Below are 14,977 nucleotides of genomic sequence, written 5' to 3'. Positions count from 1 at the left end.
ATGCGCTATGATGCTCGAAATTTGAAGGTGCTTATTGCTTCAGCTTCTGGGACCCGCGTTGAGGACTTGTATATCCTTAACATGGTGGCTGTCTGAATTGGAGCTTGGTTACCTATCTCATCCTTCGGCAACGAAAGTTTCAGAAACCTTTCAGAGAAGACTACAAAGAGGCCAATTTCTTCTGAATCCACCCTCTCTGTAACCCTTGAATATAACGTTCAAATGAAAAACTAAAAGAAATTGTTTCGTGTTTTTAGTTTTACTTTTTTAGTTTGGCTCCTATTGCGCTGCAGGCTGTTAACACTGCTAATCGAAATCAAGCCTTTTTGAAAACGCTGGGCCTTTTTGAAAACGCTGTTTTCCATTCATATTTCTCAAAATCGTTCAATGTTCCAAAACAAGCCCCATCAACGATTATTTGGGAGACATGACCCATTCACGGGCTATCCCATTGTGTCAAACTCGACTATCGAACGTGCCTATTTCTTCAGCATCTGGGACCCGCATCTCATAGAAACCTTAAAAAAATCCAGGCCAATAAAATTAGTTTTGACCAATACCCGTATCTAACAAAAACGCCTGATCTGGGTAAAAACTTTATTTTGATAATCCAGCCTGTTTTCATGTGTTTTCTCTACAGAAATATTTAATTTCTCACCTAACTTTGAAAACATGCAATTTTTGGAAAATAATAACTAAAAGTAAGTTCTTCGCTCAACCACAACTAAATAAACTTGCTTCGAGTTATACACAATAGCCGCAGCAATACAATGCAAAAAACACTTGTTACAACAATTGTTACTTTGCGATATCTTGCTAAATCTCTTATTATGTTTCAAGCCATGTGGCTAAGCGGTTAGCACAAACGTCTAGTTAACGGTCAATTGAGGGTTTGAGACCTGTCAGGATCTTTTTTTAAGCTAGAAATAGTCGGGTATTGGAAGAAATCTAAAACAAATTTAGAAAAACAAGAAAATCAAATCAGATATTTTTTCGATTGTCTGCACAAATTCTACCGCAAAACATTGCTGCACAGCTTTATTTCATTTTCTGTTAAAATAGACTTCGGTAATGCGCAAAAGTCAAACGCGGATATAATACGAATTCTAGTCTGACTACATAGTAATGCGCAAAAGTCAAACGCGGATATAATACGAATTCTAGTCTGACTACATAGTGTCATTTTCTGTGCTTGCTTCACTCCCTTGGCATCAATTATTTTTTACGCTTGATTCAGTATCGCTAAAAACTACCGTTAATTAGTCGTTTTTTTTCTCTGTTCAACCACACGTAACTATTAATTATTTTTAATCAATAGCGTTTAACGAAAACTGAGTTGACAACCATTGTAACTTTGTTCCGACTATTGAAACTGATAAAAAAAACTTTGTTTTCGGATGTATTTCAGTTTTTTTTCTTCAATTTTTGTTTTCGACACAAATCAGGTGCTACAAAAACTCCTCGGAATGAGTTGAAGTATATTTCATATTGTAACCAATTTATTTGTAATTCAAATGAAATCTGAAGAAAACACAAAACATTGTTCAGTTGGAGAGAAAAACATATTTGAAACTTGAGTTTTAGGTTAGTTTCGAGCAACTAAAGCAATTCATTAAGACGATTCGGTTCGGAAAAAGCGGTTTGTAAAATAAGCAGTGTTTTAGGATAAAACTTTTTTTTAAAAAAAATTTTCATTTTAGTAGCTTCATTTAGCGTTTATTTGGCAATGAAAAAAAAATTAGGTCATGATAAGGAAATTTATTGCGCAAAAAAGTTTTTAAAAATGTTAAAGAACTTTTGATTTTTGTTTTTTTACTAACTGGAAACATTCAATCTCATTTTGGAACTCTACGCGTTTGTAGAGTTCTTCCATTACGCGTGTTCTTTTTTCAGTTTTTTTCATCATTTTTTTCTAAGTTAACTTGGATGAATAATTTTTGTCGCCTGACATGGTTGTTATTTTGGTTCTATTCAAAGTTATACTTGAATAAATTAAAGTGAACTCTGGTTTTTTTATTGATCTGCAATTTAATTAACTATGTTCCAAGTTGCCAATATCACCCGATGAAATTACTTTAAAAACAAATTCTAAGAAGTTTTCATCAATTGATTTTTTTGAAGAACAAACCAATGAAAACAAAAATTTTAGTGTACATAAATCGGTACAATAAAACGTTAGCTGCTGCGATAACTAGTATTTTTAACAGCAAAAACCTTGCTCAATAATCCAAGCGTAATTAAAGTCTCAATTTTTTTCCTCCATTTTTTTTTCAAATAACAGCAACACCCACTAACTTTTTTTATAAAATTTTATATCAAGAAAAGAGACAAGCTAAAACTTTTGTTGAGGAAGATTCATTTCTCACGCAAGGTTTCCCAATTGCAATAGTTACTTAAAATTTTAGAATATTGAAATACTTATGGTTAAAAATAGCTCAATAAATGTGACGGTCTTTTTTGAAGAAAAGTCATTGAAAAAATTATGCTTTTTAACGCAAAATAATGGGATTGCTTGCATAAGCCTCAATTTAATTTGAGACGCCTGGTGCTGTTTTTTGAAGAAAAAAATCTTTAAAATAATAATTGGAGTAGAAAAAGGGCATTTTTTAAAATTTGAATCAAAACTGTAGCCTACATTCTGCTGATTAGTTTTTGTCAATAGCGGCGTCAATTTTTTTGAATGGCAAGTTTTGACTTTAGCTGAGGATAGAAAAGGATAAGAATTATATGATTATGTACACGTTTCACCAAAAATTTGAGGCCTTAAAACCTTTTTTTTAAATAGTATTCGCAGATTAGAGATCAAAACAGCTCTATAGAGATCAAGAATCAGCTCTATTTGAAAGAGAAAAATATATCCGGTCCAAATTTGTTCAAAAGTCAAAAGTCGAAGATGGGTCTATTTTGTTAAACAAGGATAATGAGTTGTCTCAAGGGTGTGTCGACATAGCAAAACTTACATAGCTCTCTACATAGCTCAAAAACGTTTTTTTTTTAAATATTATGAAGATAGCATTTCAAAAATTAATTTTAGAATATTTCAATTCAACTTTATTGGTTAATTTGTATGTTATACTAATCAAACATTAATTACGTCTCCTCATGACCACATACAAGCCTCTGTTGATTCGACTGTGATCGTTCGACTGTTGATGACAGTTGTATTACTCAATTGTAAGGATCACAAAATCATTGATGAAATTATAATTAAACAAAACTGCTTGTTTGAGGGCGCAGCTCCGAATGAGGGCGGAGCCCCGAAAACTACCCCAAGCGGAAATCCGCCAGTTTGTTTTGAAAGTCGGAACAGTAATTGATATATCTATCCAGTTCTCCAGTTCACAATCTCCTGTATATCAGTCGTTATGATGTCTCGAATCCACTGGAAATAATGAGGCACACTGACGAAGCCAGACGTCCCAATGCACTTGTAAGTCTCATCATAGAACATGAAACTGACAACTCCGTAAACACAATATGGCTGTCCATAGACGGTCGTCACATACAATGGCCCCCCAGAATCACCACTGCATGTTGCTGAGTGGACCTCACTGTGTTTTCCGTGAGTGCAGATGAAATAGTCACCAGGGCACAGCGGGCTATACAAACAATGTAGAAAAATTCTAATTACTACTAGTAAATTTAGTTTTTAATTTCTTTTGGATGGTCAACTTGGGAGTACATCAATTATGCTTTTCGAATTGCTTTTTCATGTCATTACCAACCTCGACGTATTTATTGCCAGTTAAAACGTTTTTCAAAAATTTAGAGTGGAGCGCATTTAAGGGTGCTTTCATTTCATAAATTCGCTAATCAACTACGCTATTTTTCAACCCACCTATATCTGCATGATAGAAACTATGAAGCAAGCCTATAAAATTTATGCCAAACTTAAAACGCATTCATCAATATGAGTTTGTACTTGACAAAAAAAAATTTATGAAAAAAAACATCCTCAAATTGATTGTGTGAGATGTGTGGGAGCAATCGACTTTGATTGTGAGAAAATCACCCGACATTTAAAAAAGAGGTGGTTTTTCCACTCCCAATTCCAATTACTGCATTTTTCTACTGAATAACTCTTTAGTTCAACTTCGTACAATCTTTTCCGGAACTGAAGCTGGAGTTGAAGTATAACCGAAGTGAAGTATAACCTTACAAGACTCGGGCTCTTTTTCCTTTGTCCTCCACTTCGCATATGCTTCAGTTTCATTAACAAACGAGGGGAGTTACAAGGATAAGTAGGAAGACCAAATATGTTTTTTTTTACCTAATCAGCCCATGTGCGAATTTTTGTACAATTGGACAATGTGAAAAGATCAATTACTTCTAAAAAAAAAAAGGAAAAAGAGGAAAAATGGACTTGGCGTTTGGAGGAAGGGCGAAAATTTGTAACAGGCTACAAAAAGCGACAATTCGTAGCAAGGAATAGGCAAGAAGGATATCCTTGCTCCGCTTCTATCCACTGCGCTTACATCTTGCGCGTGAATGAGTGTTTCCCGCTTGATCCACAGTAACGAATTGTCGTCTGTTACTAATTGCAACCTGTTACGAATTGTCGCCTCACGAACTGAAAAGAAAAAAGTAGGATGATGAATATGACAGACAAAATGTCTGTTTGACTAAGAAATGCCATTTTTACTAAATAAAACACCCATTTTTTAACATTTTGCGCTATTTTTTTTTCGAGATATTATCCTTCGTAATATTTGATGGGCTACATAAGAGACTCAGTTTGATATCATTTGGTCACTAACTGATTAAGTAGTTTCTGCGTAATTTTTGATTAACTACAAAAAATTGATCAGTTTTTGGAATATAATTTTGTGCATAAACTTTGCTGAACAAATTGCACCATATTAATTGTGCTGAAACTGTAAGCAAGTTTTTTCTTCATCTTATTTCCACCTGAAACCAATCCAATTTGACAAAACTTGTTTTTTCAATTCTAACTTTTAAGAGCGTTTTGTCCGAATAATTTAAATGAGCACTGCATTCTATTCCGTTTGTCAATGCATGTTCAGATCTCAACCAAAACGTCAGACAGGGCTAAGTGATTTATCACAATGAAAAATTTCAGTCAAAATTCGAACTGTAATAAAAACATTTCTAGGAAAATGTTTTGGGAAAAGGTAAGAAAAAGGGTCTAGGAAGAACGGTACTGCGACAATTCGTAACAGCCGACAATTCGTAACAAGCGAAAGTTCGTAGCAAAGCAATGGCAAGTAGTATACGCAAGCTTCACTTCGCTCCGCTGCGCTTATATTCGGTACGGAAGGAATACTGCGCATGAATCAATGATCCCCGCTTGAGCCAGAGTTACGAATTGTTGTCTGTTACTAACTCTAGCCTGTTATAAATTTGTCATCTATTAGTAATTGTCATCTGTTACGAATTGTGGTCGGTTACATATTGTCGTCTGTTTAGAAATGTCGCCAGTTAGAAAATTTCTTCTGTTACGAATTATCGCTTGTTACAAATTTCCGTCTGTTACGAACTGTCGCCTATTACGAATTTGTCGTCTGTTACGAATTGTCGCTGGTTACGAATTGTCGCTGGTTACGAATCATCGTCTGTTAAGAATTGTCACTTGTTGCGAATTGTCGCCTGTTACGAATTTTCGTCGGTTACGAACTTTAGCTTCACGTAACGCGTGTTTGGTACTATTTTCAAAAAAGTCGAGTGAATAAAGTTATTTTCTCGAGTACACAGTCCTGCATGCTTTGGTACTAGAGAATCTAACTTAATTGCCCATTTTTTGGTATGTAAAAATGATTTACCACACCATTTGAAATTTTATCACAAATTTTGGTTGAATGGTTTTATTGGAAGGTAGAACTTGTAAAAGTTTTGTTCTGACCAAAAATGTCGAATAATGAATAATTTGGAAAAGTGTTTTTATTTACAGAGGATTTAAATAAAAGGGAAAGGACCAGCATACGAGCCAATCAGCTCTTCACGGAGAACCGCTGTTGCGCCCCTGCTATGGAATTACATGCAACTCCTTTGGCTATTTTTTTCTGAGTGGGTGCTGTTGCACATGTTTCTGGCCTATGTAAAATTGCGTGGTAGTTTTCTACATACTTTCCTTTCTGTTTTAGCGAGAGCTATATGATTTTGTAGTTTACTTTTCTTCTTCATGTAGGAACGTCTCCATGAGGACGTTTGGAATGCCAGCATCTGTTAATGACATATTGGTAGCCCCGAAACCACACACGCCCAGTGTCACACTATTAGGTGGATATCTGTTGTTGCAGAGAGGAAGTATTCGCTCACGAGGAATTATCACTTCTGTTTTGATCAGCGCAATATCATATTGTAAGCCTCCATGGCCAAAACTAAACAGCAACAAGACTGCTTGTATCATTAAGAAGCCTTGAATGTTCCGACTACCTTTTAAGGTATATGAAGCAGTAATAACATGAAAAAATTAAAGGTAATAAAAACAAAACGAAGTTTTTTATTTGAGATTTTTTGTGAAAATCATCTCCTCACACGCCATTTATAGCACAAAGTGTTAAATTTTGCTCCTAGTAAAAAATTAATTATGGCAAATAAGTTTCCTTCAACCATTTGGAACAATTTCTACGACGGATTACATATCCGCTTACGAGTTAATAGCGCGAAACAGATCGCGCTTTAATTGTTCCAAATTGCTCAAAATGGCAATCTTTAGACCCCCACAACTTTACAAAAAATGATTGAACGTGAAATATCTTTTTTAAAATAAGCTCAAGACAGCAATACCTTTTGAATGATATTTTAAAAAAACCTGTCAAATAGGCTAGTTAAAAAGTCAAATTTGTCTGAAGAAAAAAAAGCACCCCGACAACAAATATCCCGCTACTTTCTTTACCTAAGTCGGAACAATTACAATTGCACTGTAGAACGCTGATGAAAAGGAAAGTTCACGCTGTACTTGCGACGCAAAAGCTTGAACAAACTGAGTGTTATGAGATTTTAGTTATGTGGGATAACTATCTATTGGCATGCAAAATGGAAATTTTAGAAAAACCATTTTCTTAGATTAAAAAAATCCAAGTCACTTCAAAAAATTGGAAGAGAATATGCTGTCTAAAGTCAAAAACATAACAGAGCGGCAGAGTGAATAGTCAATAAATTTACAGAAAAAAGCGAAAAAGAAAAAAAACTCTGACTGACTCTATAAACAAAATTCCTGTTTTGCAAAAAAAAGAGCTTCAATATACCAAGAGTAGTTTGATTTTTTACAGCTGGTTTAATAAAAAGTTTTCAAATTGCGGTTAAGTTGCCAGAAAAACGCGATGAACGCAAGAGAGAGCAATTACACTTAAATGCGTTCGTCCACATAAAAGAAGATATTGTGCCTAATTTCGACCCAATTTTGATCGCAAAATTAAATATTATAGTTTGACAAGCTATTTCCCTGTGTCGCATTCAGATAATAACCATAGTTTCACTTAAAACTTTCAGCTGAGTATTCAAGGTTTCGTCCAATCCATATTTCGATATGGCTCACTAAATAAACTCTGTAATGAAAAAACAAACAAAAAACTGGCATGATTGTAAAACAAAACTGCTCTTATATCAGGAACAGAGCCCCTAATGTACCGTCTGCCTCCTAATTTATATCCAATGTTTTAGAGAGAAAAAAAAGTATTGAAAAAATTGTGAATTTTGGACATAATCAATGTTCAAGTGTGAAATCTTGAGTCGTACGAAATTAATAAGACCGACTAGCTAGCCTCAAATCAATTTTAAACGACTTTTTTGCGCGGGATAGTTCGCTACGCATCAATAGTTTGCGTTACACTTTAAGGTTTATGAAAAAAAATTGAAATACGCATGAATTAGTCCAAAACATAGCCAATTGTCAATTTTTAATTTCCCGAAACTTTACAAAAACTAATTGGAGGTAAAAAATCTTTTAAAACTTGATTTCAGTTAGTCGATATCTTCAAGGAGATATATGAAAACTTTTGGTGAAAACTATCATTCCGATCGCCGAAGTTTGGCTGAAAAATAACACACCACATAACGAGGCCAAACTGTGCATTTTGTGCATTGTAAGCGGATTCCGCAACAAGGACGCTTCTTTGTTCTTCTTCTGTTCTTTCCTTCTCTTTGATCGTTTCGACAAATTTTTAACATGTTTAAAGACTTGTTTCTGGAATCCAGGAACATACAGACACAAAATTGTGCTCCTATCCAATGCAGAGTTTGGCCTCGTAATGCAAGAATAAATATCAATCACTTTTTAAACGAGACGAAAAATGCTAAACGCGAATGTCCCACCAATAAGGGAAGTTTGTTTGTCTTATTTAAATTTCAGAATTGAGAAATAGTTCAAAAGGCACTGTCTAATTAAATGTTAAACACAAAAAAGAATCTTTCAATTTTTACGATAGACTGCCTCATGTATATCTATCTCAAATCATTTTCAAAAATTATTAGATGGCAACCTGAAATGTCTACTGGCGATGTAACAAAATTGTTGTTCCGACCATTTGAAAAACTGGGAGAAGCTTTGTATTCAGGTGAGGTTTAGTTTTTTCTTTCCACATACTATTGGGCCATGCTTACAGTTTATCTTTTTCTTACACTATTGGGACATGCTCAACTAGGCCTTGAAAGCTTAGTTTTAATCAAGAAAACTATTTTTAGAATTTATTGGCGCTATTTTCGTTAGCAGAAAATTTAAAATTTCAACAAAATCCTGCTAAAAATTTTAAAAACTTTTTGTTTTTCCAAACATTTTTCTAGAAAAAAAATTTATTTAGGTTATTTAACTATGACTGTCAACTATTCTTTATTGTTTTTATGCAGGTTTTTATCGCACAAAAAATTGACACTAATATAAAAAAATTGCTTAATTTGTTAAGACTATGATGGCAACATTCTGTACTACTTACACAGTAGTTCTATCCTTGTTTTTAAATGATTTTAGGCGAAATTTGAGTTATCAATTTATACAATTTGCAAAAAATTACCTCGAATACTTAACAAGACAACTTAAGCCGATTACTCTGAAAACACGTGAAATTGTTTGGACCAAAATCATTGAAATAACGAAAATTTGAAAAAAAAATTGTTTTGAACTAAAACTAATGCTGCTTTTTTCAGTTAAAAGAATCGGCTTGCGTTTGTTGAGAGGAAGCTATTGGCTAAATAACTGGCAAATTGCGGTTAGAAAGCGAATAATTCCCACTGTTTAATTTAATTCCGACACTGAACAACATTGTACGGTTTTTTTGGAATCAGTAAATGTAAGAACGCTCATCGTCTTTTGGAAAAAAAGGAATCCGCCCAATCATTTTGATTTTGACAAGTCAGATTTAACTCCATTCAAATGTCTTGTCTAGTAACAGGTGATACACAACTATTTTAAAAACCTAAGAAAAATTTAACTTTAACTTTGAACAATATCTGATTTTTTGTTGTTTCAGCTTTTTTTCTTGAAAAAAAATGAAGTGCGCGTGTTTTAGTCTACTTTTGATAAAGTTTAATTTTTTTAAACTCAAATATGCAAAACTCTGTATATTTTAACCGATCATACGGAAAGAACTCGAATTTTTCTTGGAATCGGTAAAATTGTGGTTAGATCTCTTCCAATCCAGGTAATAACCAGAGTAATTTTTTCTTCTGTCTCGAACTATCTAGTCCTCAAAAATATATAAAGAAAAATTTATAATTTTTTGAGTTAAAAAGTATTGAGCAGAACTGTTTTTCTTTATCATCCATCAATTTTGTGCACAAAAACATTGTCGCAAGATAGTTTATACTTTTATACTTTATGCTTTTGTACTTGTGCAGGTTGAGAACTGAAAGTCTTATCAGAAATACATTGCTCACAAAATATACAAGCTGATGAAAATTTCTGTACAAGTTTTCAACAAACAGCATCCTTGTATTCAAGTAAATAATTGCGGAATCAAACTTGAACTCACAAAGTTTTTGTATGGATCCAAAATCTAAAAAAAAACTGAGAATTTTGAAAACATATACTTGTAGAAGAATAAAACAAAAGCTTAGAGAGTGCATGTAATTTTCAACTATCTCGTAAAAGTAGACAAAACTAATTGCTGGTCTCACTATTATAGACACATTTGAACAAAACAAGTTGCTGCAAGTTGCTGAAAACTTTTCATTTAATACAATCAAAATTTTGTTATTTTATTTTGGTAGTTTTTTCGTTTCGTTTTTGCTATCAAAATTAATTCACAGAATCTGGAAAAACTTAGATGATGATTATTTTATATACCTACTTTGCTCGTTAACATATCAAAGATGATGGTTATTTTATACACATATTTTGCACGTTAAAATATCGAACATCTATGTTTCTGTGGTCGATAAGGAGGACAGTTTCTTATCCAAGATCGGACTGTTTAAAAGTGGCAAGTTTTGGTTCAGAGGCGTCACGTTTACGGTCAATTGTCTTTTGATGACATCCAATGTTTGTTTGAACTAGACTGAACTTGGAAGTTAATTTAAATTGTCAGAAAGCAATTACGGGTGGTAGTTATCCAAAACAGTCTCATGACCTGCTGTTTGAATTCTTTAAGCCGGGAAAAAAGATTAGAAAAATTATCAAGAAATTTTGCTGAAATTAATTGTAATGTTTATTTCTTCTTGTGTAACTCAACTTTTGAAAAACAAACAAATGAATACTGTAATCCGAAAGAACTAACTCTTCGTGTGGTATGGCCTGCGAAGCTTTGATAACTGTTTTGGTAGTTTTTTCTCTTGTATATTCTCCCACTGTGACATATACTTCTCCTGAAATAATGTGCCTCTGAAAGCTGAAGTTGAACTCCTAGAGTTGCTCTCTCTGAATTACGAAATTATAGAAGGTGTTTGTAAAAAGTGCCCATTTAAAAGCTAAATTAGTCAGTTGAAAACTATTCTAACAGCAAAACAATCTAGAGATTTTTTTTCTCAATTTTGAAAGGCATTTGAATAAAAACAAGGCTGCTCGTACATCAAAGCAAAGCCTTGAATGTTCCGACTACACCATAATCTATATCAAATTGTTTTTAGGGAAAAAAATTGATAAACCTGTAAGCTTTGACCATACCGTTTTCTTCGAAAGTCTGATTAAAAACGACTGAAAGTTTTTAATGATTATAACTGATACCATAATCAATCGAAGCTTCGAAAAAATGATAGCTGGACGAATGTAGGCAGGTTCATATTAATTCGTCATAACAGAAATTGAAGGAGCTAACAAGTTTACTTCATAAACGTTCCACGATTTGTCCTTTTTTTTAAAAAAAAAACTTTCTCACCTAAAATTTTGTTCCGATTTTCGAAGAAAGTTCTGAATATTTATGCTTGCTGTGGTTTTCTATTCAATCAATTTTCGACCACTTAACTAAGCGTTTTTGACAAAAAGTTTTAAAATCATCTGAATTTAAAAAAGTGTTTTACCTGTTATCATTTGTCATAAAGTTACGGGTGCTTGAAACTTACAATTTGAATAATTTGGGATAATTAACGTGCGATATATTGTGTTATAACACGCGTGAACGGCAAAATAAAGCGTTCTAAATTGAATTGAAGCCATTAATTTAATCCTATTATTACAATATGACAAGCTTAACACACCCTTATTATTTTACATAGCGTGTGGGGGGATAAAATGAAGAACAAAATTTTTCTCTTTTTTTTTCTCATTTTTTTGTCCATGATTCAACCAAAAAATTGGCCGTAAATTCAGTGGGAACATTCAGGACTTCGCATTGATTTACGAGCAGTCTTGATTTTTATCGGGAACCAATTCTTTCCTCGCTGAAGTTTAAGCCTGCAGTCGAAGTAGGGTTGGGTTCTTAACAGGTCCCGATAATCTAAAATGGAACCGATAGTCACGGAAAAAAGCTGCAGAAGACTGGTTTTAAAATCAAAATAATTCGGATTATATGCAACAAGTCTAGACGTGAAATCGTACAACCTGAATGTTAAGTCGCGACTGTCTGCTTGTAATTGTAATTTGCGTTGAATCAGTCGCGACAGTATTAAAATGAAACCACCAACTCGGCTCAGGTTTTTTCCTCTATTTTTTTTATTTGGGACGAAGATTGAGCCCATTTTCCCTGCAAATGGAAGGTAGTCGGCAAGACAAAGAGCATTTCCAAAACGCGCCGTTTCATTGTTTGGTTTTTTTTTGTTATACCAGCATAAACAGCTATGAACTTTTCATCGCTACAAGTACAGCTCTAAAATAAGTATTCGATAATTCAAAAAGCAAGTTCACTAGCCTGACTTTGGGATACAGTGAGCGGCAGTCAGCACCCATCTTTCACCGATCACAGTCCCCCCACAGACGAATCCCTCCCCCTGCTCATTGCTCGTGATCTGCACGTAGAAGGGTCTATCTTGGGAATTGTGACCGTTTATGATTGATAAACTCCGAGAGTCAAACTTTCCGTGAGATGGCGCATACGGCCAAATGAAAGTTTCAAAGGTGTGCTGCAAAATATTCACAATAATTAGAATAAACTTCTTAGGTTTTTATTTATTTGATTATTTGATTAATGAAAAGTTTTCAAACAGAAAGTATTTTTTTGTGTTTACCGATGTATAAAAAACTGAGGTTGCGGTGAAAAGATTGAATTTTGAACGCCCTTAAGCTGCTCAAGTATTTTTATGCTCAAAATATTCCTTGAGATGAATATTACCGTAAAAAGAACAGCAAGGACGATGAGCTGGAGTTTACAGTTTTTCATTATATTTAATCTAAAAGTTGAATTGGGCTGAACGAAGTAACACTATGAAAATTGGTGTTAACAAAAACTAAGTTTGTCGCTCAGAAGTTATCACAGATGGGAGCATAAAATTTTCAAAGACAATGAAACATCACAGAAGCCAAAACTCATCGTTCCGAAATCTCATCTTTAAAATTTAATGCAAAGCGATTTTCACTTTTTCGGATTTTTTTGATTGTTTAACACCAAATGACCTTAAATTCTAAGATCACAATGTGTACAAACTATTAAAATATGAGAAGAAATCAGCATTGACACAAGCTATATTATGGTACTATGGCATTAAAATTACTAAATACGCTTAAGGTACCGGAATTCAAATGACCAAAGCAATTGACTGATTGCTCAAAATGATACCCTATCCCACCACCAAAAACTTTTATTCATGATACTCCACTCTTCAAAGATTGGGGGAAGACATTAATCTAAGTTTGAAGATATCTTTTAATTTGGGGCTTCTAAACTTTTGACTGGATTTTTTACATAGTCTGGAAGATATTGATGCCGAGAACTCATAGTTTTAACCTATAATTATTTTTTGCAATGTTCTTATATTTTGAATTGGGATTTCTTTTTTAAAATTTCAAAGATGTTTTTACTCTCTGTAAAGAGAGTTTTTTTACTACTTCAATTTTTTAATTTCTGAAAGATTAAAAAAGAAGTTTTAGGTTTTAATGATAGAGGCTTTTACTCAAAAATCAAAATCATCATTAAAACTTTACTCGAAAAATCAAAAAAGATTTGTTAAGGCTATATTGAAAAAAAACTGGTCTAAAAACCATTTGACTTCAGACAAATTTGGAGCTATGTGTTTATTACTCCTGAGAAGATGAGTTAGGTCCTTGAGGTTAACTCGTAGAGTAATTTCGGATAGGGTACACCGTCTGCTCGTCACGCTATCTTATTTTCGGCCAGGTAGATTCGTGCAAATTCTTTGTCTAATACCGATCCTAATCTTACTCTTATATCTACTAGTCTCAGGGTGTTTAACTAGTCTCTGCTAGGTTCAATAGATCTAGAGTATACTGGCTTATTGCAACTGCTGAAGTTCTCTTGGAGAGGTAACTAATTTCTAAGTTAAATTCAAATCTCTCTGGTGCTGAAATTACAAGTAATTTCAGCACTTACAAATAAGTGGGTCGTTAGTTGGATGGATTATGATTGGTTAATTTTAAATATTTTACAGTGGTAAAATATCTAATTTATCCAATAATAAAAAGTAGTTAAGATCAGGTTCCAAAGAAGTCGCTCGATAATTTTTTCAATTTTTAAAATCATTAATCATTGCTAGTTCTAAAAACAAATGTTAATCATTGTTAGTTAAAATGAATATAATTAGCTCACTTTTACTTCCCTTCAATGGCTCTATTCCCTCTGAAAACGCCAATAATTAGAAAAATCTTAAAGAGCTTTCCATTTTTCTGAGCATATCTGAGCATTTATACAATTTTTTTGACCGCAAAATCTGTGGAGCTCGCCCAGTAAACAGCAATAATTTTGATAACAAAAGTTTGATTGGTCTAGTTATACATATTCAGTGATCAAGATAACACATTTTTTCCATACAATAAATTTTCATTTTGGTTTGTCGAAACTGCAGTCAATGATGTAAAGTTTACGCTTGAACAGTCTACAAAGAATAGTCTGCACTGGATGTCCTGAAAATTGATTTGAGAGTACGCAAAAATCACTAACTCGCCCTTATGACTTAAAAACATAGCACCGTAAAAACATAGCAGCCTTCTTGAAAAACCTTTAAGACATCGGCATATGTTTTATTTTATTTTAAGCAAAGCTGTCTATTTATGCAATCGATGCCTCCTGATCGAATGACACTAAATTAGAACAAAGACAAGCTAACTTTTTGATTCTTACGTTTTTGTGCCGACAAGGTATTAGATGAAAATTAGCCAAAGTTTGAAATTCTTTTAGATTTCTGACGTTTTTGAATTGGTTATCAGTTTTTTACAGGCTCAAATTAAGTCATTTTTGTCAAAACGTTTTGAATTAATTAATGTTTCGTTTTGCAAAGTCTGCTCATTTTTGGCGCACATTAGATAAACAATAAAAATTTGTCGCAGTTTGAGATTGTGTCGAATTGAATAGCGCGCATTTGATTGGCTCAAAAACGATTTAGGGGAGTTGGGGCGGTGGGTGTTTCTTACATTTCACTCTGCCCCTCAGGGGCTCGACCCCCTTCTGGTCCCCCTTTGTAGTATTTTGAGATATATATT

Source organism: Symsagittifera roscoffensis, chromosome 3 (assembly GCF_963678635.1).
Source record: "Symsagittifera roscoffensis chromosome 3, txSymRosc1.1, whole genome shotgun sequence".
Taxonomy (NCBI): Eukaryota; Metazoa; Xenacoelomorpha; order Acoela; family Convolutidae; genus Symsagittifera; species Symsagittifera roscoffensis.
The sequence above is the reverse complement of the archived record's forward strand: the minus strand, read 5'-3'. Positions refer to the sequence as shown.